Source organism: Bos grunniens, chromosome 19 (genome assembly GCF_055505025.1).
Source record: "Bos grunniens cultivar Pamir isolate PY7600 chromosome 19, Bosgru_T2T1.0, whole genome shotgun sequence".
NCBI classification, from domain to species: Eukaryota; Metazoa; Chordata; class Mammalia; order Artiodactyla; family Bovidae; genus Bos; species Bos grunniens.
The window spans coordinates 45,801,210-45,817,351 of record NC_141183.1 but is presented as its reverse complement, the minus strand read 5'-3'; the positions used below and the strand labels follow the sequence as shown (position 1 = coordinate 45,817,351).

The 16,142-nt window shown below is 49.2% G+C and overlaps 1 protein-coding gene and 1 long non-coding RNA gene across 3 annotated transcripts in view; one reads left to right on the top strand and one right to left on the bottom strand.

Moving 5' to 3' along the window:
• Positions 1-16,142, bottom strand: part of LOC147352523 (uncharacterized) — a 34,927-nt gene that overhangs the window by 14,089 nt on the left and 4,696 nt on the right. The window lies entirely within an intron of this gene.
• Positions 1-16,142, top strand: part of MYO1D (myosin ID) — a 359,000-nt gene that overhangs the window by 340,666 nt on the left and 2,192 nt on the right. The window lies entirely within an intron of this gene.

Here is a 16,142-nt window from a genome sequence, read left to right as displayed (position 1 = left end):
CCATATGACCCAGCAACCCCACTCCTGGACATATACCCTGAAAAAACCATAATTCAAACAGACATATGTACCCTAATGTTCACTGCAGCACTATTTACAATAGCCAGGATATGGAAGCAACCTAAATATACATCAGCAGATGAATGGATAAAGAAGATGAGGTATATATGTGTATACAGTGGAATACTACTCAGCCATAAAAAGGAACAAAATTGGGTCATTTATAGTGACGTGGATGCACCCGGGCTCTGTCATACAGAGTGAAATCAGAAAGAGAAAAATATCGTATATTAATGCATATATATGGAATCTAGAAAAACGGTACAGATGAATCTATAGGCAAGGTAAGAACAGAGATGCAGGCATAGAGTGCAGGCATCTGGACGTGAGGGGGCAGTGGAGGGCGGGACAAACTGAGAGATTAGCGCCGACATACATACACTCAGATTCTTTACCATGTGAGCCACCAGGGAAGCCCGTATGCACACCACCTAATGTGTAAAATAGCTAAGTGGCTAAGTCCCGTTCTTTGAGTGGGAAGCTGCTGTATAGGGAACTCAGCTTGGTGCGCTGTGATGACCTAGGGGGCAGAATGGCGGAGCGGGGAGCGAGGCTCGAGAGGGAGGGGATATGCGTATACATAGAGTCGATTTGCTTCGTTGCACAGCAGAAACCAGCACAACATTGTAAAGCAATTATACTCCAATAATAAATTAAAAAATTGGTGCGTTCAGCTATGTAGAAGTTTAAAAGGAGGATAAACATAAAAATGTTTTAAAATTGAAAAAAAAAAGGCGCCTTTAGTCTGTCCTCGACATCACTTGTTTCCTATCAGTTTCATGTATTCATTCTTTTATTAAATTTATCTACCTTATGCCAAATACTCTTGGACATGGCAATATGGAAGAGGGCCCTTTCCCATGGAGGTCATCTTTGGGAAGAGGGTGGGCGCCACAGGAAGACAGTCAACAAGCCAAGAATCGAATAGGTCAATTTCAGATAGCGGAAGGGCACTGACAAAGTAGTCCCTCTCTTCTCCACTCAAGAATCCTTAAGGACGTCGCCACTGCCTCCAAAACTAAGCCTAACCTCCTTGCCTGTTATCTACCCCAGCCTCTCTCGCACCACAGTCACCAAACACAGTTGTGTGCTAAACGACAGCCCCACCCTTGCATTCCCCGTGTCCTCTGTCAATTTCACTTTTAGGCTGCAAGGCATCTCATTTGTCCTCCTCCTGCTTCAGGGGGCAGCTGGTCACCTCCTGTCTTTGGATCTTGGAGATCTGGGCTGCTGAGGCCCAAGTAGGCTGCAGAGGAGGAGGACAGTTAGACCTGGAGGGATGTGGTCGGAGGGAGGAGACATGCCAGGCAGACTGGGCGCGGCTGCTGGACTGAGGAGTGGGCGAGGGCTGCTGGACCTGTTTCCCGGGGCCTCGGCACCCCGCCCTGAGGCTCTGCCTCGCTCCACACAGATGGGGAGCAGCGTGAGGGAGAGAAATCAGGTCACGTTCTGGACCAGGGTGCTGAGAGCCCAGTTTATTTCCATGATGCGTCTGCATAGCAAAGCCAGGACCCCCACAGCCCTAGGGGTGGCACCCAGGCCGAGTGCAGGCAGGGACTCTTCCCTGCCCCCATCCTGTGCTCCCCGAGTGCACCCTGCAGATATAGCAGCCATCTGTGGACAAGTCGGCCTCCCTCCCCAGACTGAGCTTCTTGAGCATGGAGACTGTTTTATTATTTATCTTGCATCTCAGAGCCTTAGACTCAGATATTGGATGTAGGGCATGTTTTGAGATAATGCTGAGGAATCCCTGAGCCCAAGGGAGGTCATTCATCTTATATTTGCTTACTTTGATGACTCTCTTTTTAGAATTTATGTCGTGGTGTGTGTGTGTGTGTCCACAAACCACCCGAGATGTCCGGTTTTCAGATGGAGAGACGGGTCCTGCGAGCTCCCCTGTGCAGTAACCCACAGGCCCACACAAACAGAAGCTCAGATGCTTCTTGACGATGGTGAACCAAATAGGCAGATATAGAATGATGTTCTCACAACCCACTAAAAATCATCTGGACTTCCGTGGTGACCCCGTGGGGTAAAGAATCCACGTGCCAATGCAGGACACATGGGTTCTATTCCTGATCCGGGAAGGTCCCCCATCCCTTGGAACAACTCAGCCTGTGCACCACAACTGCTGAGCCTGTGCTCTAGAGCCTGGGAGCCACAGCTGTTGAGCCCATGGGCCGCAACTGCTGAAACCTGCGTGCCCTAGAGCCTGTGCTCTGCAGCAATGAGAAGCCCACACACTGCAACTGCAGAGTATCCCCTGCTCACCACAACTAGAGAAAAGCCCACGCAGCCGCAAAGACCCAGCAGCACAGCCATAAAGAAATAAAATTGTTTTTTTTAAGTCATCTGTTCAAAGGAAGATGTGGCTCCTGGCTCGTGTTCAATCCAGTCTTATTTAGCACCTTCATTAATGATGCGAATAGAAAAGCAGCAGCAGTGTTCACAGACAGAGCTAACTTTGGAGGTGCTGTTAACAGAAGTGTCAGGGTAGGAGAAGCACAAATGAAAGCAGAAAACAGCAAAGTTGGGGGAAAAAAAATGCTTAACACAGCAAAGGGGGAAAAATCAGATATATTTTGATAAAATAAAGCCCCAAAAACTGTAGAGCCAATCACTGAGATGAGAAGGCGAAGGGAGGCCAAGAGAAAGAAGAGGGAAGAGGTGAGGAGAGAGAGGAGGGCAGGGAAAGTGGGATGGACACAGAGGCACTCCACTCGGGCTCCAGAGCCAACGCCCTCTTGTTGGAAGTGATGGGGCGGCCCCAGCCCCTGGCCCATGACGCTGCTCTGTCCACAGCTGCTGTCCCATTTGTTTTGTGGTAGGGGTTTGGCTTCGTGTTATTTTCTTGCTTCTGTTTTCTGTTCTTCTCTCATGTCTGAGGGAGCGGTGAGTATGGTTTTGTCCTTTTAGTTCAGTTTTGAAAGGTTTCATTATCCCCGGCAGAAAGCGTCAATTTGGACATTTGGGGAGGGACAGAGGAATGCGGCCTGTTAAGAGTCCAGATTCCAAGAACATAAAGCAAAGCGGAGCATCCTCACCGCCTGGGTCCCTGATGTTGGTGGAAGGGAAGCAAATGCAGTCGCTGGCCATCTCAAGATGTAGTCCATCCAGGCCACATCCAGCAGTGCCTCGGTCTGCCCTGCCAGGGAAGGGCCTCCAGCACACGAAGAATAGGAACCTTCTCGATGACAAAACCAGAAACCAGGAGCCTCCAGAGAGCAACAGTCCTCCTCGGGGACTCCAGCTGGAAAATCAAGACAGCTGGGTGCACCAGGCAACAGGTTTTAAAAGTACACAAGTTCTCCAGACACCAGGAGAGCACCCATTCTTTGATGGCCTGCAGTCAACCGAGCCTGAAAACATCAGTGGGAAATGTCCAGAAACGGGACTTCCCTGGTGGTTCAGGGGCTAGGACTCCATGTACTCCCAATGCCGGAGGCCTGGGTTCGATTTCTGGTCAGGGAACTAGATCCCACATTGCCACAGCTAAGAGTTTGCACACGGCAATGAATATCGAAGATCCCACTTGCTGCAACTAAGACCAGGCACAGCCAGATGCATGGACAGACAGATGGGTGTCCAGATACGTGTCCAGATGCATGGACAGACAGATGCGTGTCCAGGAAGCAGAGGACAGGTGGTGACAGTGGGGGTCCTGGCTATGGGTCAAGATTCCCAAACAGCACCAGATTCAATATGTTAAAGAATTGTGTGCAGCAGAAATAATGCCCTCATACGACAACTGGACAAATACCTCAGCGTGCGGACTAAGTGGAACGGGGCTGCAGTCACTCAGAGACAGCCATAACCTTCTGGGTGTGCGGAGCTCCTTGACTTTGCTAAGCCTCTGTGCCCTCATCTGCGGCGTGGGCATAAGTAATGGCAGTGCCTTGTAAGGTGTTGGTCAGGATTAAATGAGATGAAGCAGGTAAAATGTTGAAGGCAGTGCCTAATGGGAGGAAGTTCCCTATAAGTGGATGGTTTTGATTGTCAAGCTCTCCCTTCCCCCTAAACCCCTCTTAAAGCTACACAAGAGACGCTGCTAATTGTACCGGCCATAGCCAACCAACAGCTAAGTGAGGCTGGGAAGTATCTGCTCACATTACTCAGGAGATTACTGCGAAATGTGCATGGAGGGCTTCCCCGGTGGTCCAGTGGTTAAGAATCCTCCTGCCAGGATAAAAGGGGACACCGGTTCCATCCCTGTTCTGCAAAGACCCCACATGCCACATGGCATCGGAGCCCGTGCACAGCTACCTGTGTGCCCTTGAGCCCATGCTCCTCAACAAGAGAAGCCCCCACAATGAGGACCCTGTGCACTGCACCTAGCCCTCGCTCGCCACAGAGGAAGCCCAAGTGCAGCAAAGAAGACACAGCACAGCCAAAAATTAATCTTTAAAAAAGAAATGTGCATGAAGCCAGCGTCTGCTCATCTCCATTCAACCTCGAAAAACAGAAAAAAAAAGATGACAACATGTTCATTGATGTCATTCCTGGAACTTCTCCAACCTTGCATGTATGTTTCCAAAATCCATCAGTCCAAGTGTCTGTCACCCTACGAACATTTTTGTCTCCCTGAGAACGTCATCAGCAATGGTGAGGGAACACCCAGGATGTGAGAGTTTGGATTTAGAAAGCAAAGTAATGATTCACTTTGCAGAAGGGTTCTCTGGCTCTCGAAAAGCATCTCGGGAACGGTGAGCACCCCCGGGGCCTCTTCATGCGCCTTAATCACACTCCACACCTCCACACCGCCTCCCCCGGAGCGCAGTGCCAGGAGGGCAGGTGCGGCCCCAGAGCCCAGCCCTTACTCACCCGTGGCTCCAACTCACTTCTCATCAACCCCGCTTTGAAGAGGCTTGATGTTGCCCTTGGGTCTTCTGGTTAGCGTCTGACATTGAAATGAGTCCCAGCTGCTTTCTTAATGATGTCTCTCTTAAAAATTCATTCTTTCTGTAGACAGTTATGGAACTCCTATTCTGTATCAGATAGCTGCCCTTAGGAGCTCTTGATCAGGGGATGAAAACTGCCCAGAAGCTCTTAGGAAGTAGGGGGCTGAGCTAATGATTATATTCCAGTGACTGTTTTAGTAGCGGTGTACACAGAGGTTAAGGCTTGGGCTCTGGCCCAGATGCCCAGGTTCAGATCTGGCTCTGCTTTCTGATCGTGGCAGGTAGTTAGATTCTTGGGGCCTCATGTCCTCTTCTGATGATGGAACTTACCTCATCCCGTCATGAGGATCTCATGAGTTGCTATTTGTAAAGCACTTAGCAAAAGAGCATACAGTACTTACTATTGTTTTTATAGTCTCTATTTGATTTCTATTCATATTGTATTATCGTCAGATAGTCTCAGTCTGATACTAATTCTTAAGTATTTATTGAATTTCTTTTTAGGATATGGTACCTATTCCAAGTATACTTTAAAATCATGTGTAATACTACTGTATGACCCAGCAATCCCCCTACTGGGCATATACCCTGAGAAAACCGTAATTCAAAAAGACACACATGCAGGACTTCCCTGGTGGCCCAGTGGCTAAGAATCTGAACTCTCAATGCAGGGGGCCTGGGTTTGATCCGTGGTCAAGGAACTTGATCCCCAAATGCCAAAACTAAGACCCAGCACAGTCAAATAAATAATTTTTTTTAAAAGACACATGTCCCACAGTCTTCATTGCAGCACTCTTTACAACAGCCAGGACATGAAAGCAACCTAAATATCCATCAACAGATGAATGGATAAAGAAGATGTTGTACATACATACAGTGGAATATTACTCAACCATAACAAGGAACAAAATTGGGTCATCTGTAGAGACATGGATGGACCCAGAGTCTGTCATACAGAGTGAAGTCAGTCAGAAAGGAAAACAAATATATTAACAAATATATGGGGAATCTAGAAAAATGGCGCCAATGAACCTATTTGCTGGGCAGGAATAGAGACGCAAATGTAGAGAACATACTTGTGGACAGAGTGGGGAAAGGAGAGGATGGGATGAATTGAGAGATTAGCACTGACATATATATACTACCACTCTGTGTAAAACAGATGGCTATTGAAAAGCTGCTGTATAGCACAGGGAGCTCAGCTCGGTGCTCTGTGATGACCTAGAGGGGTGGGATGTGGGGTGTTTGGGGGGAGTCCAAGAGGGAGGGGATATAGGTATACTATATAGCTGGCTCACTTTGTTGTACAGCAGAAACCAACAGAACATTGCAAAGCAGTTACACTCCAATTTCAAAAAATGTGTATTCTCTAATTGTTGAATATAGTTGAACACACAAAGCTTATTTATTTGGTTCAAATCTATATTATTAATTGGGTTCAAGTCTATGTTCTTTTAACATTGTCTGCAGACCTGTACGTTTGGGGGAAAAGTATATTAACATCATTGACTATTTGCGGACATGTCATTATATCTTTGCACATCTCACGCCGTCTCACACAAATGTATTCGCTGTCTTCTGGAGAGGATCTTCCTAGCGAACAACTCCTTGAAAAAGGAGAGCGTTATCTCACCAGTTCTTTCCCCAGCAGCAGCGCTGTCTGCCAGCTTTCTTGTGATTAATATTTGCCTTGCATATCTTGTTTCTTCCTTTAACTTATCTTTGTCAGTAGGCTCGAGATGGGTCTCTTGCAAATAGACTTCTAGCCACATTTCTCAATTCAGTCTGAGAACTCCCTTTTAACACATTATTGACCAGGGCGGGCTGGGGTGGGGTGGGGGTGGTTCTTGCCGAAATTAACGAGTGTGGCCAATAATTTATTATGTAAGTGAATATTGAAACACTGCAGTCAGTAAAGTTCAGGTAACAAAAGACATGCTTCCCTGGTGGTTCAGCGATAAAGAATCCGCCTGCCAATGCAGGAGCCGCGGGTTCGATCCCTGGGTTGGGAAGATCCCCTAGAGAAGGAAATGGCAACCCCATCCAGTATTCTTGCCTGGGAAATCCCACGGACAGAGGAGCCTGGCGGGCTACCATCCACGGGGTCGCAAAAGAGTCAGACACGACTTAGCAACTAAACAACAAAAGATGTATTACTATGTCTCTGAGGTTAACAGGGGTTCACCTCCATGTCGGCTTATGTTTTCTCGTCCCCGTGTTCCTTCTTTGCTCCTTTTGCTCACCTTTCCTTCCTTCCATTAAGTGAAGCAGACTTTCTTGTCCCGCTTCCTTCCGCTTCTTTGGAACGTGCGCATTGCAGTCTTACCTTCTCCTTTACCATCAGTTGCCTTTACTTTTGTGCTTGTCTGTGGAACCTGAAGTTTATCAGTCTCCTTACCCTCCTCCCAGATGAGACGGGGACCCTGGAACAGTTTCCTGGGACCACAGCCCATCTCTCACGTTGCTCTTCTCCAGGATGTTGTTCCGCGTTGGTCTGAAACGCTCAGTCGCCTTCATCAGTGCTGTGTTTACCGCTTGCTGAGACTGACCTGCGTGCTTGCCGGTGGGTCTGCTCCCAGCACATCGCCCGCACCACGCTTTCCCTCTGGATTCAGCGTCTTTCCTGACGAACGACAGGGTCCTTCTTTACCCAAGAGCTGAGCTTGCCCAGCTCCCCGGGGCTCACCCTCGTTGTCTGAGAAAGCCTTTCTGTTGGCCCCGTGCTCAGGCGATGGGTCGGGGATAGAATTCCAGGTTGACAGATATTTTCCATAAACCCTTTGGTGAGTCTGTGTTTTCATTTTTCCCTCCTAGCGGATGAGCAGGCCTATGATTCCTTTGCAAGCAGTGTCTCTCTTCGCCCTGGGTGTCCAGGTGTGCCCTGCCTTTGGGAACCTGCAGTGGATCTGTTTTTCAAGAGGTCGAGAGAAGAAAGCTTGAGGTTTTCTTTTTTTTTCTTTTTTACTGGAAAACCCTTTTTGTGTGTATCTTCTCACACCGTGGCTCTGTGCCTCTCTGCCACGCTGGGAGGCAGGCTCCTGGTGACCGGCAGCCTCACACTGATCTCAGCCCTGGTGCCTGCGTGTCCTTGGCTTGGCATCCGCTGACATCCCACCCCGTCCTTCTTCCTGACCCTGGAGGGTCACCCTTCCTGGCCTGCAACCTCCACTTTGATTTTAAATATTCTTCCTGGGGAATCGTGTTCATGTTGAAGACATTTGTACACAGTGAGCAGAGCTTGTCAGCCCCAATCACACTGTTGGAAGCAGCACCAATGCCTGCTCGGGGCTTCGAGAGAACAGGGGGCACCCAGCTCGGTCTGGGGGTGGGGAGTGGGAGGCAGGCGGTTCTGGAAAGCACTGGGGAATGACTGAAGAGGTTTTTAGCAGCAGAACGACAGCATCTTTTAGTGCCTTTAAATATCTCTCTGATGACAACGAGGAGGACATGTTTGAAGTGGAGTGCAGGGCAAACCGAAGACAGAAGACTGGGTTAGGCGGCTGTGTTCATAAGTAGGAAAAGGGGGCTGGGGTTCTGGGCAGTAAGGGTGGCCGCGGAGAGAGACCGAGAAAGTGAAATAAGAGAGAACTCAGTAATGACGTGGGCGGAGGAGGGACCCGGGCTGAGCCGGGCTTCCCAGCCTATGTGATGGATGGATGATGACACGTCTCCCTGTGACAGGCTCGACAGGAGGAGGGAAGCAGTTTGGGGAAGGGGCCAAGAGGATGAGCTCAGGGTTGGACACACACAGGCTCAGCTGTCTGCAGCACATCCAGGGGATTTGTCTAGCAGGTGGCTGCACCTATGTGCTCGGGCCTCTGGCTGAGACAGGGGGCACTGATTGGGTAATTGTCCTTGAAACCCCAGTTATGGGTGACACCCTGGAGGAGAGGGTGGAGGTGTGCGTGCTCAGTCACTCAGTCATGTCCAACTCTCTGCAACCCTGTAGCCTGTAGCCTGCCAGGCTTCTCTGCCCACGAGACTTTCCAGGCAAGAATACTGGAGTGGGTTGCCATTTCCTTCTCCAGGGTATCTTCCCAACTCAGGGATCGAACCCAGGTCTCCTGCACTGGCAGGCGGATTCTTTACCACTGAGCCACCAGGGAAGCAGGGCACTGGGGGAGAATGTATAGAATGAAAAGGACCAAAGATAAACGTATCTAGGGAGCGAGGAGACAGAAACAGGCTCCTGCACAATCCCTGCTGCTTCTCGAGGCGTCTGTCTGACGTCATCCCCTCTGGCATCCCAGACCAGCCACCCACGCTCCGGTGGCTCCTGTGCGTATCTCGGGTCATTCGCGCTTGCCCATTTTCCTGTCAAGAACGGGTGCCTTAACAAGGACCTACCATATAGCCCAGGGAGTTCTGCTCAGTGTTACGTGGCCGCTTGATTGGGAGGGGAGTTTGGGGGATAATGGAAACATGCATATGTATGACCGAGTTCCTTTGCTGTCAACCTAAAACTATCACAACAGTGTTAACTGGCTGTACCGGCAGGCTACAGTCCAAAGGGTCACAAAGAGTCGGACATGACTGAGCGACCACATACATACAAGAGAAAAATTTTTTTAAAAAAGAAAAAGAATGGGTGCCTTGAAGTCGGGACCTGCATCCTACCCTCTTTATGTTCACTTTCTCTGGACGGAGCCCAGCCCAGCATGGGTGCTTGGTAAATCTCCATCAAGAGGAGGAGAGTGGGTGGGGGAGAGACGGGTGATGGGGCTGAGAGAGGAGAGCCTGGGGGAGGGTGTCCCTGCCTGGAGGGGAGGCGTCAGGGCCACAGGGGTTCTGCCCACCAGACCAGGAGCCTATCATTCGGTGGTGTGGTGGAGGAGGCAAATGCAGGCTGCGTGGGGTCCTCAGGACATGCTGCCTGCCCAGAACCATTAATGACTCAGTCCCAGTGGTGTCACGGGACTTTCCTGGTGGTCCAATGGTTAAGAATCGGCCTTGCAGTTCGGGGGATGCAGGTTCCATCCCTGCATGGTCAGGAAAATAAGATCCTGCAAGCCTCGGAGTAACTACAGAGTCCATGTGCTGCAGCTGAGACCCAGTGTAGCCAAATAAGTTAATAAAAAAAAGAAAAAACTTTTTAAAATGGTGTCACCCGGCCCCCCCATCCCTCACCAGCCACAAACCCAGAGAGACCCAGCAGGCCAGGAGATGTGACACCCCCACTCAAGACTGCACGGGCGCTTGGATTCTCAGACTTGCTTGAGGAGGACCGTGGTCAAAGTGTCCGTTTGACCCTGACAAAAACAGAAGTAGCATTTCCTACAGCAGGATTTTGAAAGCTGCCCTCTGCGGTTTAACATAAGCAGGACTCGTGTCAAAGGACTTCCTTCTTGCAAGAAGCGAAACATGTAGGGACCAGCTGCAGAAACGAGCAGACCATTGTCCTCCCTGGGAGCTGGAGACCCTGCACTGTGCCCCAGAGGCATTCAGGTGGAGGGCGGCCCGTCTTGGTGAATTTAAAGTTTATTGTGAAACACTACATGTCTCACCGCTGCGAAAAGCATCTCTTTACGACCTGCCTGTGCTTGCTGCAAAGCAAGCTTCCTCCCACCACATCCTGTGACCAAACACAGAGATCATTGCGTTAGCCCTGAAGTCTCTGGAACTGCTGGCCACTCCCCCAGAGGATCCATGCATCAGCCCACTGCACTTCCCCTCACTCGCATCCCAGTTCCCTTCAAGTGCAGGAGTTAGAGCTCCAGCAGGGAACCCCCTCAAGAACAGAGGGCGGGGCTTCCCTGCTGGTCCAGTGGGTAAGAATCCACCTGCCAATGCAGGGGACGTGGGTTTGATCCCTGGTCCAGGAAGATTTCACATGCTGAGGGACAACTAAGACTTTGCACCACGACCGCTGAAGCCCGTACGCCTAGGGCCCGTGCTCTGCAAGAAGAGCGGCCACCACGGTGAGAAGCCCACATACCCCAGCTCAAGAGTAGCCCCCCGCTCACCGCAGCTAGAGAAAGCCCTCTCGCAGCAACGAAGACCTAGCACAGACACAATAAATAAATTTTAAAAAAGAGAGAGAGAAGGTGGCTCAAGTCCCGGGCTGCTGCGGGGCAGGGGTCTGGACAGCAGGGACAAGTTCTGGGCTGGTTCGGCTCCTGCAGACACTGGCGCTACCACACTGAAGGCAAGACTTTTCAGCGCACGGCTGCAAGGGATGCCCGCGGATCCGGTCTTGTGTTGACCCATGGATTTCTCTGGTGAACACAGGACTGGAGGAAACGGAAGCAAAGTAACTTGATCAAGGCCATTTGTCTGCAATGATGGCTTGGAACAGATGAAACGAGATGAAAGTACCCGAATTCCACAGTTTGCTGAGCCATTAAATCCGGTAACAGAAAACGGGGAGGAAAGCCCCTCCCCCTCACAGCCAGCAGCCTCCATCACAGCTGTCATCGGCAGCTATAAAATCTGCTCTCTTTTCTTTAAAAACTAAGGACCATGCGCTGGTTCCCTGAAGATTTCCCGTGTGGTGAAGCTCCAGCAGAAGATGTCACTTGACACCTGCAGAGAATCCACTCCCTTATCTGCCTTTTGGACCCGCCCGCACTGGTCTGTCTTCAAGATAAGCACAAGAAACCCCTCGCTGGCCTTAAAACCCTATTAAAATGCTGAGGAAAAAAAAACACAGTTTGAGGGCAAGTTCTTACATTTCCTTTAGATCAACCCACTTGGAAAAAAAAAAAATTGTGGTAAAATACCCGTAACTTAAAATTTACCATTAGTCACAATTAGTACATTCAGTGTTGCACACCCATCACCACTGATGAGTTCCAGAATATTTTCATCAAAGGAACACCCCAACTCCTCTGTTTTCTGTCTCTATGAATTTGCTTATTCTGACATTTCATATGAGTGGAATTATATAACGTAGCTTTTTCTGTCTAGCTTAACAAGGTATCATCCATGTTGTAGCAGGCATCATTACTTCATTCTTTCTATGGCTAAATAATATTTTATTGGACCACATTTGTTTGTTCCTCCATCAGTTGATAGATGCTTGGGTTATTTCTACCTTTTAATTATTGAAGTACAGCTAATTTACAATGTTGTGTTAGTTTCGAGTGTACGGCAAAGTGATTCAGTTATATGTACATATATTATTTTTCAGATTCTTTTCCATCGTAGTTTATTAGAAGATACTGAATATAGTTCCCTGTGCTATATAGGAGGTCCCTGTTGCTTATTTATGTATAGTAGTGCGTATATATTAATCTTCTAATTTCTCTCTCTCCCTCCTCTCTGTCCCCTTTGGGAACCGTAAGTTTGTTTTCTATGTCTGCATGTCAATTTCTGTTTTGTAAATAAGATTTTAAACTTTGTGCCAAGTTTTGGATTACATACATAAGTGATACCATATCTTTGCCTTTCTCTGACTTACTTCATGATATGATAATCTCTGCATCCATCCACATTGCTGCGAGTGGCGTCATTTCATTCTTTTTCACGGCTGAGTCACATTCCACGGCATATGTGTACCACATCTTATTTATCCATTCGTCTGTCAATGGAAATTCAGTTCGCTTCCGTGCGAACAGTGCTGCAGTGAACCGAGGTACATGTATGTTTTTTATTTATTTTTTTTTCATGTATGTTTTTTAATTATGGTGTTTTCCAGATGTATGTCCAGTAGTGGGATGATGCTATAAAACTCCTAGAGGAAAACATAGGCAGAGCACTCTTGGACCTAAATTGTAGCAGTATCTTTTAGGATCTGTCTCCTAATGGAAATAAAAACAAAAATAAACAAATGGGACCTAATTAAACCTAAAAGCTTTTGCACACCAAAGGAAACCATAGACAAAAAGGAAAGACAGCCTACAGAAAGGGAGAAAATATCTGCAAACAATGCTACTGAGAAGGGATTAATTTCAAAGATATACAAACAGCTCATAGAGCTTAATATCAAAACAATAAACAACCCAACCAAAAAGTGGGCAGAAGACCTAAATAGACATTTCTTCAAAGAAGACATACAGATGGCCAAAAGGCACATGAAAAGATGTTCAATGTTGCTAATTTTTAGAGAAATGCAAATCAAAACTATAATGAGGTATCACTTCACACCAGTCAGAATAGCCATCTTCAAAAAATCTACAAATATTAAATGCTGGAGAGGGTGTGGAGAAAAAGAAACCCTCCTACACTCTTGGTGGGACTGTAAATTGGTATGCTGCTACTAAGTTGCTTCAGTCATGTCCGACTCTGTGCAACCCCATAGACAGCAGCCCACCAGGCTCCCCCGTCCCTGGGATTCTCCAGGCAAGAACAATGGAGTGGGTTGCCATTTCCTTCTCCAATGCAGGAAAGTGAAAAGTGAAAGTGAAGTCGCTCCGTTGTGTCTGACTCTTAGCGACCCCACGGACTGCAGCCCAATAGGCTCCTCCAGTCCATGGGTTTCCAGGCAAGAGTACTGGAGTGGGGTGCCATTGCTTTCTCCAGTAAATTGGTATAGCTGCTATAGAGGACAGTAGTTTAAGAATCAAAGAGTTACCCTATGACCCTAAAATCCCACTCCTAGGCATATGTTAGGCGTTTTATAGTATGTGGTGTTATGTTTACTTCTTTAACTCATTTTGAGCTTATTTTTGTAGATAGTGTTGTGTTCTGATTTCATTCTTTTACTGTCCAGTTTTTCCAGCACCACTTGTTGAAGAGACTGTCTCTTCTCCATTGTATTCTTACCTCCTTTGTCGTAGATTAATTGACCGTAAGTGTGTGGGTTTGTTTCTAGGCTCTCTCCTGCTCCACTGATCTATAAGTGTGTTTTTATGCCATGCCACGTCGTTTTGATTACTGTAGCTTTGTAGTATAGTCTGAGGTCAAGGAGGGCGATTCCTCCAGCTCCATTCTTCTCTCTCAGGATCGTTTTGGTTTTTCAGGGGGGTTTGTGTTTCCATATGTATTTTCCAAAAAAAATTTTTTGAGTGCTCAGTTGCTCAGTCGTGCAACCCCAAACTGTGCAACCCCATGGACTGTAGCCCACCAGGTTCCTCTGTCCATGGGACTTTCCAGGCAAGAATACTAGAGTAAGCTGCCATTCCCTCCTCCAAGGGATCTTCCCGACCCAGGGACTGAACCCACATCTCCTGCACTGCACGTGGATTCTTTACTGCTGAGCCACAGGGAAACCCAAATTTTAAAAATTCTTGTTCTAGTTCTGTGAAAAATGCCATTGGTAATTTGGGATTGTACTGCGAGTGTAGATTGCCTTGGGCGGTATGGTCATTCTTCTCCAATTGCTGTGGCTAGGACTTTCAAAACCACGTTGAATAAGTGTCCAGAGTGGGCGCTTGATCTTAGAGAATACGCTTTCAGCTTTTCACCACTGAGTATGATGTTAGTTGTGGGTTTGCCACATATATGGCCTTTATTATACTGAAGTGTGTTCTCTCTGTGCCCACTATCTGAAGAGGTTGTGTTTTTTATCATAAATGGATGAATTATATCCAAAGTTTATTCTGCGTTACTGTAAATAATGCTGCTATAAACATTCCTGTACAAGTTTTTGTTTGAACACCTGTTTTCTTTTGGGTATATATCCAGAAGTGGAATTGCTGGGTCGTGTGGTAATTCTGTTTTCTTCCTCTACAAGTCAGCCTCAATCCACATTACCTTACTCTGTTGTCAGTTGATGGCAGTGTGGATGGCATCAGCCAGGGGTCGCTTAGCCGCCTAGCTCTTCAGACCAGAAAGCCGGTGCTTCTTCCTGCCCTCAACACGTGTAACTACTCAAGCCCCTCTCTTCTGCCCAAACCCCACAGCAGCCCTGCAAAGACAGGCAGGAACTCGGGGCATCTCCAGCTGCAAGCAGGGCTTCAGTGCCAGGGCTCCGCTTGGTCCGGAGGGTCCAAGGACCCCTCACCAAGACCACAGGCACGGCATCCTGGCTCCTGCAGGAGTGAAGAGGTGCCCAAGGCACTGCCCACAATGGGCTCTGCTATTTTTATGCCCAAGCCTGGTTAAAAATAGCCATCTAAGCCAAGGTTTTAGCTGCAGCGGACGAGACATTAAGCAGCAGATACCTAATGCCCATGAGAAATAACAGTGGGTCTCTTCCTGTGCCCATTTTCTGCTCCAACAACACGTTGAACAAGAAAGCTGGTAGGAAACAGCCATGTGGAAAGCCCCTAAGAACACGGCCACAGCTGCCCCTCCATGCTGCGGCAAAGGCCAGCCTGGTGTTCCGGGCACTCAGAGGCTAAGCGTGCCACTGCCCACGGGTGCTCTTCCTATGGAGTAAAGGGTCTGAGAGATGGTGTCACCCAGGCCAGGCAGTGCCTGGAAAGCACTTCCCTCTCCCCTGGGCCAGCCTCGGCCTGGCCTCCCATCCAGGTGGACCCTTGGCATCCCCCATCCAATGCCAGGAGCAGCCACCACCCAGGAAGCCCAACCTGACCACACCCAAGAGCGCCCCAGGGGAATTGAAGGCAGGCCCAGCACAGGGAGCCAGGCCAGCCCGTCCAGACCTCCCGGTGCTGAGAAAGCCAGCAAGGCACAAGGCGCGGGGTGAGCCCGTGCCAGCCACAGGTCTCCCAGCTCTTACGCGGACGGCACCTGAAGTGCACTTGGTACATCTCAAGGCGCCAGAGGCCAGGCACTGCCTCTACCTAGCAGTGCACAGCCTCCCCGCCCGGCACCCTGGCTGGGCCAGGAGGGCACATGGCCCCCGGGCTGGGGAACACGCACAAGCTGCCAGCAGTACGGGTAGAAGCGCCGCTCACCCTCCCTGCCACATTGCCAACCACAAAGCCGCCCCATGTTGGGGCAGCACCCCCGACCCCAGGGCCACTGGCATCAGACTGGTTCTCACAGCCAGACCCACGCCAGCCAGGGCCGAGCCAGGACTCACAGAAGGCATTTCTCTTGTCGGAGACCATGGGTAGGGAAGAGCCCCCATTTGCCCCTGGACGCAGCACCCCTGGGGCTCTCTCTTGGCATCAGAGAAAGCGGATGATCACATCAGAGCCCCTTGCCGCCACATCCCCCAGCTGACATCTAAAGCCCAGGCCTTGGTCCTTGGCCTCAGGCCCGAGGGTGGTGACCGCGGCTCCGCTGCAGCTCCATGCTCTGTCCTGCCCCACATGTGGGTTCTCGGGAGCTGGACCCTGGCTCGCCTATGACTTTGGTTTGGGCCTATAGCCAAGCGCCATCTCTCCCATCCTC